This window comes from Coloeus monedula (assembly GCF_965178545.1).
Source record: "Coloeus monedula genome assembly, chromosome: 2".
Classification (NCBI taxonomy): domain Eukaryota; kingdom Metazoa; phylum Chordata; class Aves; order Passeriformes; family Corvidae; genus Coloeus; species Coloeus monedula.
Window position 1 is genome coordinate 116944954 of NC_138782.1, and position 13309 is coordinate 116958262.

The window sequence follows — 13309 nt, forward strand, 5'->3', positions numbered from 1 at the left end:
GACAGGTGCAAACTGGTTGTTTAAAACCGGGCAAAACTTGTATAAAACAGGCGAGGAGCGGAACAATTCATGCAGCACAGCAGTGACCTGGGGCTGGAACATGGAAGTGTGTGCGTGGAATTGAACCCCACAGTACCCAGGGCCAGGATGGAGTCCTGGAGATCTCTGTTGAACATTAACCTCCACACATGAGCTGGGAATTCAAGGAGCTGCAAGTACCTATCCCAGAGAAATCAAGCTCTCTAAGCAAACAGGAGCTGAGGGGAATTCGCAATTCAATTTTCTTGAATTTTGCCCCAGCAGCCCCTTTCCAAAGGTGATACTGCAAGGAAAATCTGAAATGCTGGGTGGGGTAAACCTTTGCAAACAGCATTTAACTCTGATTTCTCAGTCTTCTGCAAGGCAGGTGTTTTTCTTCTCTTCTTACCTCCTTGGGTAACAAACTACCCCCATAACAATTCATAGCAAGCACCATATATGATGTTATATAGGAGGGGTTTGCCTCAGTATGTTCTCAAAAATGTTCTTTTAAGTGCAATTTGATAGTTAATGTCTAATAAAAAAAAAGTCTAAGAGCTGTGAATTATGCTAAGAATTATGCTTTTGAGAAAGGTTATTTAAAATAGGGTACACGTATTTGGATAGCGGCAAAACTTCATTTTACCATTTGAATTATAAATATGCCTTTAAAATCCCATAGGCACATGGTTTTTTAGGAAGCATGTGCTTATGTTCCATTAAAACCAAGTGCATGTTAAAACATAATTCAAGTATCCTCCTGGCTTTCCTAATTATGGCACAAGTCATTACTATAGAATCACGGAATAATGGAATGATTTGGGTTGGAAGGGACCTGAAAGATCATCCAGTTCCACCCCCTGCCATGGACAGGGACACCTTCCACTATCCCAGGTTGCTCCATTTGGAACAACCTGGTTTAATGGAAGGTGGAACATCCCTGGAACTGTTCAAAATCTGGTTGGATGAGGCTTAGAGCAACCTGGGATAGTGAAAAATGTCCCTGCCCATGGCAGGGGGTTGGAACTGCATGGTCTTTAAGGTCCCTTCCAACCCAAACCCTTCTGTGATTCCATGTTTCTACCCTTTGGCATCATCCTGCTGAGGGCACAATGAAAATGGGAAAACGGGGGCCAAGGTTGCTTCATTAATGAAAATTTATCAGTGGACATCCTCTAATAGATACACTTTGCTGTTGCACACGATATTCCCACGTATCACTCGTCGTTAGAGTGCTTTGTGCCACCTCACATGGGCTAAACGGGTGCACAGGGCAGGTTTTACCTCTGTTTCTCCAGCAGTCTTCACTGTGCTTGGTGACAGCTACAAAGGTCCTCTACTAAAGAAATATCCTAAACTTTTTAGAGGAGGGAAAGCACAGCAGGGCATTTAATGAATCCTGGTGTGTGAGACATTCGCTGGTGTCACTGAAGGGGCACAGGGGGAGGCCCCTGTACATTTAGGGTTCAGGGATGGCACCGTGCTGAGGTTTGGGAAGCTGGTCAATTATTACCTGCCCTTGGCTGCTGTGATCTCAACTGCTTGTGCCCTCATGTTGCAACCCAGACACTGAGTCAACATTAAATAGACATTTAAATGACAGCACTGAACACCAGCTGGGAGAATGTGCTGTCCTCTGCACCTCTAAGCTAAAGCGGAATTCCTCTGTGGAGGGGAGGGTGATAAGGGGTCCTGATAAGGAGTTTCCTGATCTGTCACACAGCTCTGATGCTGCTGCTTTTCCTGGAAAATACTGAGACTTCTGTGTGGATGGTATCCTGCAGAATAACACAGAAGCCTTGATTTTTAAGAATTATTGTACAGTTTGATGACAAACTGAAACACCAGAAGTGTCTTCATTAAACAGTGAGCAGGGTCTAAATGCTTCCCTCTGTGCATCATTTAAATGTCTAATCCTGTGGTGTATTGGGTAGGTTCTGTTGACTTTGGCACCATCATCATCATCATCAAAAATAGAATCATGGAGCTCCATTGCTTCTTGTTAGGTAGGAAGCTGCTAATGCTGCAGCCACAAGAATTGGATTCTTATGCATTTGTATCTATAATCAAACACGTCAGCATGGCATTGACTTTCCCATGCTTGTTTTCATCTGTAATAGACAACTCCCTTGTGCCTGCTACATCCAAGATCACATTACAGTTTATTGAGCTGCAGCTAATTCAGGTAGCAGAGTGTGAGCAGAGATTCAGCTGAACTCTCCGTGCCAGGATGTGACCATCGAAAACTGATCATCCACAATATTAGAATCCAAACTATTAGAACAGCCCTGGCAGTTTTGGCCTCTGATAGACCATGGCCAAAAATTCCTGGGCTGTTTCAATGATTAGTCCTGGCTAGGAACTATTCCAGCAGGCAGCCCAATGTGGTCACCTTGGACTGGGAGCCAAGACAGTTGCACAATATGGGTATGGTCAAATGATGCCATCTCAGAACCCAGAGAAAGGCACTGTTATGAGTCCAGAAGCTTTCCAGACTGTATTTCCAACAAATCATTTTGCAATTATTCATATTTGTCTGGTTTGGCACCAGGTGCAAATGAGCCTTTAATAAGATGCTTCATCAAGTGTCCCTCTCCCCCCTCCTCACAGTTCAGTTGTCTTGAATTGCTCTGTCCTCCTGCTAGCAATCTTTCTTCTGCCATAAATGCTAAATAACAATAATAAATTATCTGAGATTTAAACAACTGTCTGCTACACAGGTCAGTGTCCTGATTAAAGCTTGGAGTTGCACAAAGTTTCCTCACCATTCCTGTCTCTGCTTGGGTGCCGTTGTCCCCAAGAGAAATCACAGTGATTACAGATATCTAAATCCCGCCTTGTGAGTCAACCACTGCAGATCTCCACCTGGACAGATGACACACAGTGAGGGATAACACTAAAAGAAAATATACCACTAATCTAACAAAGAAGTGTGTCCATTCAGTTATAAAAGATGGCTTGAAATAGATCATATCATATCACAGGATAGTTTGGGTTGGAAGGACCTAAAAGAACATCTAGTTCCAAGCCCCTGCCATGAGCTGGGACACCTTCCACTAAACCAGGTTGCTCCAAGTCCTGTCCAACCTGGCCTTGGACACTTCTAAAGAACAGAGAAAACCAGCCACCTGGAGGAGTCACTTAAAATAATTAATTAGATAATTCAATTTACTCAGTTACCTCATTTCCAGCCTTCTGGAAAGCAGCCCACACCTTCCAAGGTCAATATCACAGACAAAACCCAGTTGTGCAAGCCATGATGTCATCAAGCACATCACCAATTTCCAGTGAGCCAATCAGGGCATTGTGTAATGCAGGAGCTGGAGCTGGGGGTGGAATTTGCTTTCTTCCACCCAACGGGCCACATCTGCTGGAGATGGGAAGAGAAGTGGCAGTGCCTGGCTCTTCACTTGCTCCTACATCACCTAATTGTTTGCTTCCCACATTCTAGTTTAAATGTCAATTAATTATTTTTCGTGAAATTTTTTTCCTTCAATTAGTTTTTCCTGAACCTACACCCTTTGTGGATGGAAAGCACTTTTTAGATGACTGTGTTATTTCTTAGGAGTCATAAAGACAGGACTCTGAGCATTTCCTTGATATCTGATGTCCTTTAAGTATCTCCTTGAGATAAGCATGAGGGTGGTGAGGCCCTGGCACAGGTTGCCCAGAGAAGTTGTAGCTGCCCCATCCTTGGAAGTGTCCAAGGACAGGCTGGACAGGGCTTGGAGCAACCTGGGGTAGTGGAAGGTGACCCTGCCCATGGCAGCAGATTGGAACTGGATTGAGGTCCCTTCCAACCCAAACCATTCTGGGGATTGTGTGTTCCATCAGATGAGCCTCTGGGAGCCCATGTAAATCTGCTCTCTGCCTCTCTCTTTCATGTCATCTCTTTTATTTCATCTCTCCACCCATGGATTTTGTTTCCCCACCACACTGGTCCCCATGCTGGGGGATGAGGATTGCTCCAACCTCAGCTGGGAGCAGGACTGACATTGCAGCACCTGCACAGTCCAGCATGGAAGAATCCCTCAGAAGAACAGGGAAATCAAAGAGTTGTTAATTTTTGATCTCCCTTCTTCACAGATATGTTGACAAGGCATGAACCAACCTGATTCTCCCTGCTGAAGTTTACAAAATGTTCAAGATGATTTTCAGTGACCCCAAGCCCCCTCTGCATAGAGGTCTCACAGAGCCACACAGGGCCAATAGCTCCTGCTCCCCTGTGCATGACTTTCCTGGGAAACCACGTCCTGAAGAGCAGCATCTCACCCCCCTCCTTCAAGGATGGGATTCCTCCTGGGTAATGAGCCAGACACTTCTAGGAAACTGACCTTTGGAAAGGCCAAGTCTTCCTAGCAGCATTAAGGGCTGCATTACTCAAGAGTCATCTGTACAGTTTTCACTCCCACACCTTTGCTGGGGGTATAAAACAGAATTTAACCCACCCTTTACCCCCATCTCCAGCTCTCCAGAGGGGCAATGAGGTTGGGTTTGTGGATGTGGGTGCAAAAGTCCTTTCCAGACCAAATCCTTCTGTGATTCTGAGGCAACAAAGGTGGCTGGCCACATCCACGCTGTTAAACTCCTTCACCCTCCAGAACAAGGTGTCTGGATTAAAACAATACACAGGGGGTGGTTCCTAGCCTGTGCCAGCCCCTGTGGGTTGGTACCAGTTGGCCTGGGCCCAAACTGGGCCAGTTTAGCTGATATTACAGAGCCAGCTCCTGTACCTCTGTCCCTACACCTTTCACTGCCAACACAGGGATGATGCTGCTCCAGGACATTTTGTTATGGATGTTCTCACAGGAGAGGGTAGATAGAGCCTTTCCTCCCCTCCTTCCCCTCCACTCACTCCTCCTGCCCCAGGACACTCAGCTGTTCTGCTGGTACGTTATTTGGACCAAAGCTGTTGCAATCGAACCACAAATAAGTGAAATCTCTGGTTTTTACCCTAAAAACTAATTGGCCTTTCAGATTACAACAGTTCTGTATTTAATCAGCCATTTCCCCTGTGTAAAGGATATAGGTCTTGTGCAGTGATTTAGTTGCAAGAACAGTTTTAAGTACAGAAATATGATTTAAGATCTCAAAAGCATGAAAATGGAAGGAAGGAAGGAATTCGGAAGGAAGGAAGGAAGGAAGGAATTCGGAAGGAAGGAATTCGGAAGGAAGGAAGGAAGGAATTCGGAAGGAAGGAAGGAATTCGGAAGGAAGGAAGGAAGGAAGGAAGGAAGGAAGGAAGGAAGGAAGGAAGGAAGGAAGGAAGGAATTCGGAAGGAAGGAAGGAATTCGGAAAGAATTCGGAAGGAATTCGGAAGGAAGGAAGGAATTCGGAAGGAAGGAAGGAAGGAAGGAATTCGGAAGGAAGGAAGGAATTCGGAAAGAATTCGGAAGGAATTCGGAAGGAAGGAAGGAAGGAATTCGGAAGGAAGGAAGGAATTCGGAAGGAAGGAAGGAAGGAAGGAAGGAATTCGGAAGGAATTCGGAAGGAAGGAAGGAATTCGGAAGGAATTCGGAAGGAAGGAAGGAAGGAATTCGGAAGGAATTCGGAAGGAAGGAAGGAATTCGGAAGGAATTCGGAAGGAATTCGGAAGGAAGGAAGGAAGGAAGGAAGGAAGGAAGGAAGGAATTCGGAAGGAAGGAAGGAAGGAAGGAAGGAAGGAAGGAAGGAAGGAAGGAAGGAAGGAAGGAAGGAAGGAAGGAAGGAAGGAAGGAAGGAAGGAAGGAATTCGGAAGGAAGGAAGGAAGGAAGGAATTCGGAAGGAAGGAAGGAATTCGGAAGGAAGGAAGGAAGGAAGGAAGGAATTCGGAAGGAAGGAAGGAAGGAAGGAAGGAATTCGGAAGGAAGGAAGGAAGGAAGGAAGGAATTCGGAAGGAAGGAATTCGGAAGGAATTCGGAAGGAAGGAAGGAAGGAAGGAAGGAAGGAATTCGGAAGGAAGGAAGGAAGGAATTCGGAAGGAATTCGGAAGGAAGGAAGGAAGGAAGGAAGGAAGGAAGGAAGGAATTCGGAAGGAATTCGGAAGGAAGGAAGGAATTCGGAAGGAAGGAAGGAATTCGGAAGGAAGGAAGGAAGGAATTCGGAAGGAAGGAAGGAATTCGGAAGGAAGGAAGGAAGGAAGGAAGGAAGGAAGGAAGGAATTCGGAAGGAAGGAATTCGGAAGGAAGGAAGGAAGGAAGGAATTCGGAAGGAAGGAATTCGGAAGGAAGGAAGGAAGGAAGGAAGGAAGGAAGGAAGGAAGGAAGGAAGGAAGGAAGGAAGGAATTCGGAAGGAAGGAAGGAAGGAAGGAAGGAAGGAAGGAAGGAAGGAAGGAATTCGGAAGGAAGGAAGGAATTCGGAAGGAAGGAAGGAAGGAATTCGGAAGGAATTCGGAAGGAAGGAAGGAATTCGGAAGGAAGGAAGGAAGGAATTCGGAAGGAAGGAAGGAAGGAAGGAAGGAAGGAAGGAAGGAAGGAATTCGGAAGGAAGGAAGGAAGGAAGGAAGGAAGGAAGGAATTCGGAAGGAAGGAAGGAAGGAATTCGGAAGGAAGGAAGGAAGGAATTCGGAAGGAAGGAAGGAAGGAAGGAAGGAATTCGGAAGGAAGGAAGGAAGGAATTCGGAAGGAAGGAATTCGGAAGGAAGGAAGGAAGGAAGGAAGGAATTCGGAAGGAATTCGGAAGGAATTCGGAAGGAATTCGGAAGGAATTCGGAAGGAAGGAAGGAAGGAAGGAAGGAATTCGGAAGGAAGGAAGGAAGGAAGGAAGGAAGGAATTCGGAAGGAAGGAAGGAAGGAAGGAAGGAAGGAAGGAAGGAAGGAAGGAAGGAAGGAATTCGGAAGGAAGGAATTCGGAAGGAAGGAATTCGGAAGGAAGGAATTCGGAAGGAAGGAATCGGAAGGAAGGAAGGAAGGAATTCGGAAGGAAGGAATTCGGAAGGAAGGAATTCGGAAGGAAGGAAGGAAGGAAGGAAGGAAGGAAGGAAGGAAGGAATCGGAAGGAATTCGGAAGGAAGGAAGGAATTCGGAAGGAAGGAAGGAATTCGGAAGGAAGGAAGGAAGGAAGGAAGGAAGGAAGGAAGGAAGGAAGGAAGGAATTCGGAAGGAAGGAAGGAAGGAAGGAAGGAAGGAATTCGGAAGGAAGGAAGGAAGGAAGGAAGGAAGGAAGGAAGGAATTCGGAAGGAAGGAAGGAAGGAAGGAAGGAAGGAAGGAAGGAAGGAAGGAAGGAATTCGGAAGGAAGGAAGGAAGGAAGGAAGGAAGGAAGGAAGGAAGGAAGGAAGGAAGGAAGGAAGGAAGGAAGGAAGGAAGGAAGGAAGGAAGGAAGGAAGGAAGGAAGGAAGGAAGGAAGGAAGGAAGGAAGGAAGGAAGGAAGGAAGGAAGGAAGGAAGGAATTCGGAAGGAAGGAAGGAAGGAAGGAAGAAGGAAGGAAGGAAGGAAGGAAGGAAGGAAGGAAGGAAGGAAGGAAGGAAGGAATTCGGAAGGAAGGAAGGAATTCGGAAGGAAGGAAGGAAGGAAGGAAGGAAGGAAGGAAGGAAGGAAGGAAGGAAGGAAGGAAGGAATTCGGAAGGAAGGAAGGAAGGAAGGAAGGAAGGAAGGAAGGAAGGAAGGAAGGAAGGAAGGAAGGAAGGAAGGAAGGAATTCGGAAGGAAGGAAGGAATTCGGAAGGAAGGAAGGAAGGAAGGAAGGAAGGAAGGAAGGAAGGAAGGAAGGAAGGAAGGAAGGAAGGAAGGAAGGAAGGAAGGAAGGAAGGAAGGAAGGAAGGAAGGAAGGAAGGAAGGAAGAAGGAAGGAAGGAAGGAAGGAAGGAAGGAAGGAAGGAAGGAAGGAAGGAAGGAATTCGGAAGGAAGGAAGGAAGGAATTCGGAAGGAAGGAAGGAAGGAATTCGGAAGGAAGGAAGGAAGGAATTCGGAAGGAAGGAAGGAAGGAATTCGGAAGGAAGGAAGGAAGGAATTCGGAAGGAAGGAAGGAAGGAATGGAAGGAAGGAAGGAAGGAAGGAATTCGGAAGGAAGGAAGGAAGGAAGGAAGGAAGGAAGGAAGGAAGGAAGGAAGGAAGGAAGGAAGGAATTCGGAAGGAAGGAAGGAAGGAATCGGAAGGAAGGAAGGAAGGAAGGAAGGAAGGAATTCGGAAGGAAGGAAGGAAGGAAGGAAGGAAGGAAGGAAGGAAGGAATTCGAAGGAAGAAGGAAGGAAGGAAGGAAGGAAGGAAGGAAGGAAGGAAGGAAGGAAGGAAGGAAGGAAGGAAGGAAGGAAGGAAGGAAGGAAGGAAGGAAGGAAGGAAGGAAGGAAGGAAGGAAGGAAGGAAGGAAGGAAGGAAGGGAAGGAAGGAAGGAAGGAAGGAAGGAAGGAGGAAGGAAGGAAGGAAGGAAGGAAGGAAGGAAGGAAGGAAGAAGGAAGGAAGGAAGGAAGGGAAGGAAGGATCGGAAGGAAGGAAGGAAGAAGGAAGGAAGGAAGGAAGGAAGGAAGGAAGGAAGGAAGGAAGGAAAGGAAGGAAGGAAGGAAGGAAGGAAGGAAGGAAGGAAGGAAGGAAGGAAGGAAGGAAGGAAGGAAGGAAGGAAAGGAAGGAAGGAGGAAGGAAGGAAGGAAGGAAGGAAGGAAGGAAGGAAGGAAGGAAGGAAGGAAGGAAGGAAGGAAGGAAGGAAGGAAGAAGGAAGGAAGGAAGGAAGGAAGGAAGGAAGGAAGGAAGGAAGGAAGGAAGGAAGGAAGGAAGGAAGGAAGGAAGGAAGGAAGGAAGGAAGGAAGGAAGGAAGGAAGGAAGGAAGAAGGAAGGGAAGGAAGGAAGGAAGGAAGGAAGGAAGGAAGGAAGGAAGGAAGGAAGGAAGGAAGGAAGGAAGGAAGGAAGGAAGGAAGGAAGGAAGGAAGGAAGGAAGGAAGGAAGGAAGGAAGGAAGGAAGGAAGGAAGGAAGGAAGGAAGGAAGGAAGGAAGGAAGGAAGGAAGGAAGGAAGGAAGGAAGGAGGAAGGAAGGAAGGAAGGAAGGAAGGAAGGAAGGAAGGAAGGAAGGAAGGAAGGAAGGAAGGAAGGAAGGAAGGAAGGAAGGAAGGAAGGAAGGAAGGAAGGAAGGAAGGAAGGAAGGAGGAAGGAAGGAAGGAAGGAAGGAAGGAAGGAAGGAAGGAAGGAAGGAAGGAAGGAAGGAAGGAAGGAAGGAAGGAAGGAAGGAAGGAAGGAAGGAAGGAAGGAAGGAAGGAAGGAAGGAAGGAAGGAAGGAAGGAAGGAAGGAAGGAAGGAAGGAAGGAAGAAGGAAGGAAGGAAGGAAGGAAGGAAGGAAGGAAGGAAGGAAGGAAGGAAGGAAGGAAGGAAGGAAGGAAGGAAGGAAGGAAGGAAGGAAGGAAGGAAGGAAGGAAGGAGGAAGGAAGGAAGGAAGGAAGGAAGGAAGGAAGGAAGGAAGGAAGGAAGAAGGAAGGAAGGAAGGAAGGAAGGAAGGAAGGAAGGAAGGAAGGAAGGAAGGAAGGAAGGAAGGAAGGAAGGAAGGAAGGAAGGAAGGAAGGAAGGAAGGAAGGAAGGAAGGAAGGAAGGAAGGAAGGAAGGAAGGAAGGAAGGAAGGAAGGAAGGAAGGAAGGAAGGAAGGAAGAAGGAAGGAAGGAAGGAAGGAAGGAAGGAAGGAAGGAAGGAAGGAAGGAAGGAAGGAAGGAAGGAAGGAAGGAAGGAAGGAAGGAAGGAAGGAAGGAAGGAAGGAAGGAAGGAAGGAAGGAAGGAAGGAAGGAAGGAAGGAAGGAAGGAAGGAAGGAAGGAAGGAAGGAAGGAAGGAAGGAAGGAAGGAAGGAAGGAAGGAAGGAAGGAAGGAAGGAAGGAAGGAAGGAAGGAAGGAAGGAAGGAAGGAAGGAAGGAAGGAAGGAAGGAAGAAGGAAGGAAGGAAGGAAGGAAGGAAGGAAGGAAGGAAGGAAGGAAGGAAGGAAGGAGGAAGGAAGGAAGGAAGGAAGGAAGGAAGGAAGGAAGGAAGGAAGGAAGGAAGGAAGGAAGGAAGGAAGGAAGGAAGGAAGGAAGGAAGGAAGGAAGGAAAAAAGAAAGGAAGGAAGGAAGGAAGGAAGGAAGGAAGGAAGGAAGGAAGGAAGGAAGGAAGGAAGGAAGGAAGGAAGGAAGGAAGGAAGGAAGGAAGGAAGGAAGGAAGGAAGGAAGGAAGGAAGGAAGGAAGGAAGGAAGGAAGGAAGGAAGGAAGGAAGGAAGGAAGGAAGGAAGGAAGGAAGGAAGGAAGGAAGGAAGGAAGGAAGGAAGGTAAGAGCTGTATTATTTCTCTATCAACTTTGGGAGATGGGGAATTATGTGCTGAGCAGGGCCATCTGCTCCAGCCTTGTCTTGCCATTCTCTTTCTTGGGAAAAATTCCCATGACTTTTCAGTGCAAACATAAGGCATAAGAAGTATCTAACACATTTCTGGGGCTTTGAAAAGCTAATGGATGGTGATAGAGCAGGGAATGCAATTAGAAGGACGGGTACCTACAAACTGAGCTCTGCCTTGTATTCATTTAGACATTTACTCATTTAAAAAATCTACTTTTGATTCCATCTCACTGCCAGCGCTGGTGTCTGCTCACAAGGGTGGTCCCAGTGCTTTGTCCAGGTTTTTTTGGAATTTGTTCTGATATTCACCCAGTTCCTAAGGCAACAACCTGAAAATCACTCAGGAGTACATCCTGGGTCTGCACCTGGGAAAACAGCTGAAAAAGATCAAAAAGAGTTTACGAGAAATTAATTATGGATTAAGGTCTGGAATCTGATGACACAAAGAAGTTTGACGATTTTCAGGCTTGGAGATTGCAACAGAGATAGAGATAAGAAATGCTTTGAGCCCTTTTTATTGTTGTTTTGCCCTGAAAAAAATCCAAGGAAATATTTCTGTCTTGAAGGTTCTTGGTTGATAATCCATCTCATACTGGTTTATAGCCTGATTTTAAAGATTTCAGTGTACAAGCTGAAAGCCCTTCTGCCTCCTGATTGCAGAGAAAGATAAATATCAACCACACACTGTCAACAAGATGTACATTGGAAAAGAAACTACCCAGTGTCACAACCTGGGTTATTTTCCCTTAAATCTATTACCCCAGTGTACTTCTGTCATATAGTTTCCCACTTGCTCTTATGAAGTTCCCTGCTGTTGGTGTGGCTTTTAAGTACCTGAAATAAAATTAAAAACATAGATATTTCACTCTTTGGAATTTTTTTCGCCCATGCCATTGCTGAAGATATTTATAAAAATTCATCCCCACATGGAAGACTGGGGCACCCCATGGGCAATCACAGCCCTGGCACCCCCATCCTGCTCCGCATTAAGGCAGGAGTGAGACGTAGATGTAAGCAGGGAAAGGGATGAGAGCACCAGGGGCAGGCTTGGCCAGAGACACTGAGAGACACAAAGTCTGTTAGAATCACAGAATCACTGAATTATTTTGGTTGGAAAAGAGCTCCCAGACCACTGAGCCCAACCTGTGACCAATCCCCACCTTGTCACCAGCCCAGAGCACTGAGTGCCACGTCCAGTCATTCCGTGGACACCTCCAGGGATGGGGACTCCACCACTGCCCTGGGCAGCTCCTTCCAATGCCTGACCACCCTTTCCATGAAGAAATTCCTCCTGGTGTCCAAATGTTAATAGACTCCTCCATCACTTCTCCAGCAGCCACTTCATCAGTGATTCAAGTACTGAGGGAATAAAGAAGCTAAAGACTTTTTATTGGCATGGAATGAGCCTCCCTCCACAAACAGGAGGACCTGCAGGTTGCCCAGAGAGGGTGTGGTGTCTCCCTCACTGGAGACATTCCAGAACTGTCTGGACACAATCCTGTGGAATGTCTTCTAGATGAGCCTGCTTGAGCAGGGAGGTTGCGCCAGATGACCTCCAGTGGTGCCTTCCAACCTTATCCATTCTGTGTTTCTGTGGTCTTTATCCTTAGGAAGGTCCAGCAGATCAAAAATAACCTTTCCTTGGTCACTAACAGGGAGACATAAACTTGTCCTCAATTCAGACACTAAGACTTGAGCCAACAGGGTGGAGAGAAATGAAATCAAAACTTCAGCTTCCAAACAGTCACGGGATCATTCTAGAAGGAAGCCCGGTAACATGAGAGTGGCACAGTTGCTTACACAGACAGAAAAAACCCAAACCCTTGCTGCCTGACAAAACACAGTTCAAGTTTCTACAGAAAAACATTTTCACTAGACACAAAAAGTCCAGAGTTGGACCCAATCTGTCACTCTGTGAAGGAGTCCCAGCTTCACGTTTCACATCTTCCTCTGGTCAGGCTACTTCTATGCCAATATTCAGAGTAAAATACTTTGTGTCACAGACCTCGATAGGGCTGATCACCATTCCCCGAGAGCTAGATTTTCATTGGAAAATAAAGTTATATATGAAAGCATTTATTACAGGGATTTACAGCAATAAGGAATATTTTAGGCCTTTCTCCCTCATGTTTCCCCATTTGATGTGGCCTCAAATGTGAGAAATGAGACAACTCTTAAAGAGATTAATTTATTGAAAACAGAAAAATTGAAAAATTACAGAAATTTAAAAAAATATAAAAATTTGGGATCCTATGGCTCGGTAGATGGTATGCCCCAGGAGCGCAGGGATATGAGATCTTCTGGCTGAGACAGCACTAGACCTCAGGTAGAGAAAAAAAACTTGCAGTGCTGGGTTGACTTAAAAAAATTACTAAAAGCCCCTTAAAAGGGGTAAGGCTTTTAATGCCCAGCACCGATGTCTCCCACAGCTGGTCTGGAGAGAGCAAGAGGGGAAGAGGGAAGAGGGCCCGCCTCTCGGCTTCGTCCTTTTTATAGTTTTTGCTCCGCCCCCAATCCACCCACAGCCTGCCCACAGCCTGCCCCTTCGGTCCAAGGCGATTGGTGCTTTCCCTTTGATGGATCATCTCTGTCCACCAATGGCTCATCGTTATCAAGGGGGGGGTGGTATCAGTTAGAGATAAGGGAATACAATGCCTTCATTAAAATTCATGTATTCAGGTTGCCATGGAACTTGCCTGCAGAGTAACGGCTCTGTAGCTAAAAATAGCTGCTGGCTATTAAGACTGGGTGGGGGGTTTGGCCTTGGAATCAAAATGCAAGTGAAACACCTACAAAAAGTATTAAAATACATCCAACACACCTCAAAACACTTGTAAAAGTATACAGTAAACACAGGAAAGGTAACTCTTATGGTGTACCAGTGGTTTGTAGCTTGAAAAGGGGCAAGTTTGTGATTTTTAACTGGGAAAATTTTAACTGGGAAGGGTGCAACTCTATTAATAAACTTTAAACAAATGGAAACACTGATAATGGAACTGGATTTTTGTACCTGGGCTGATGGGTTAATTGTAACATTC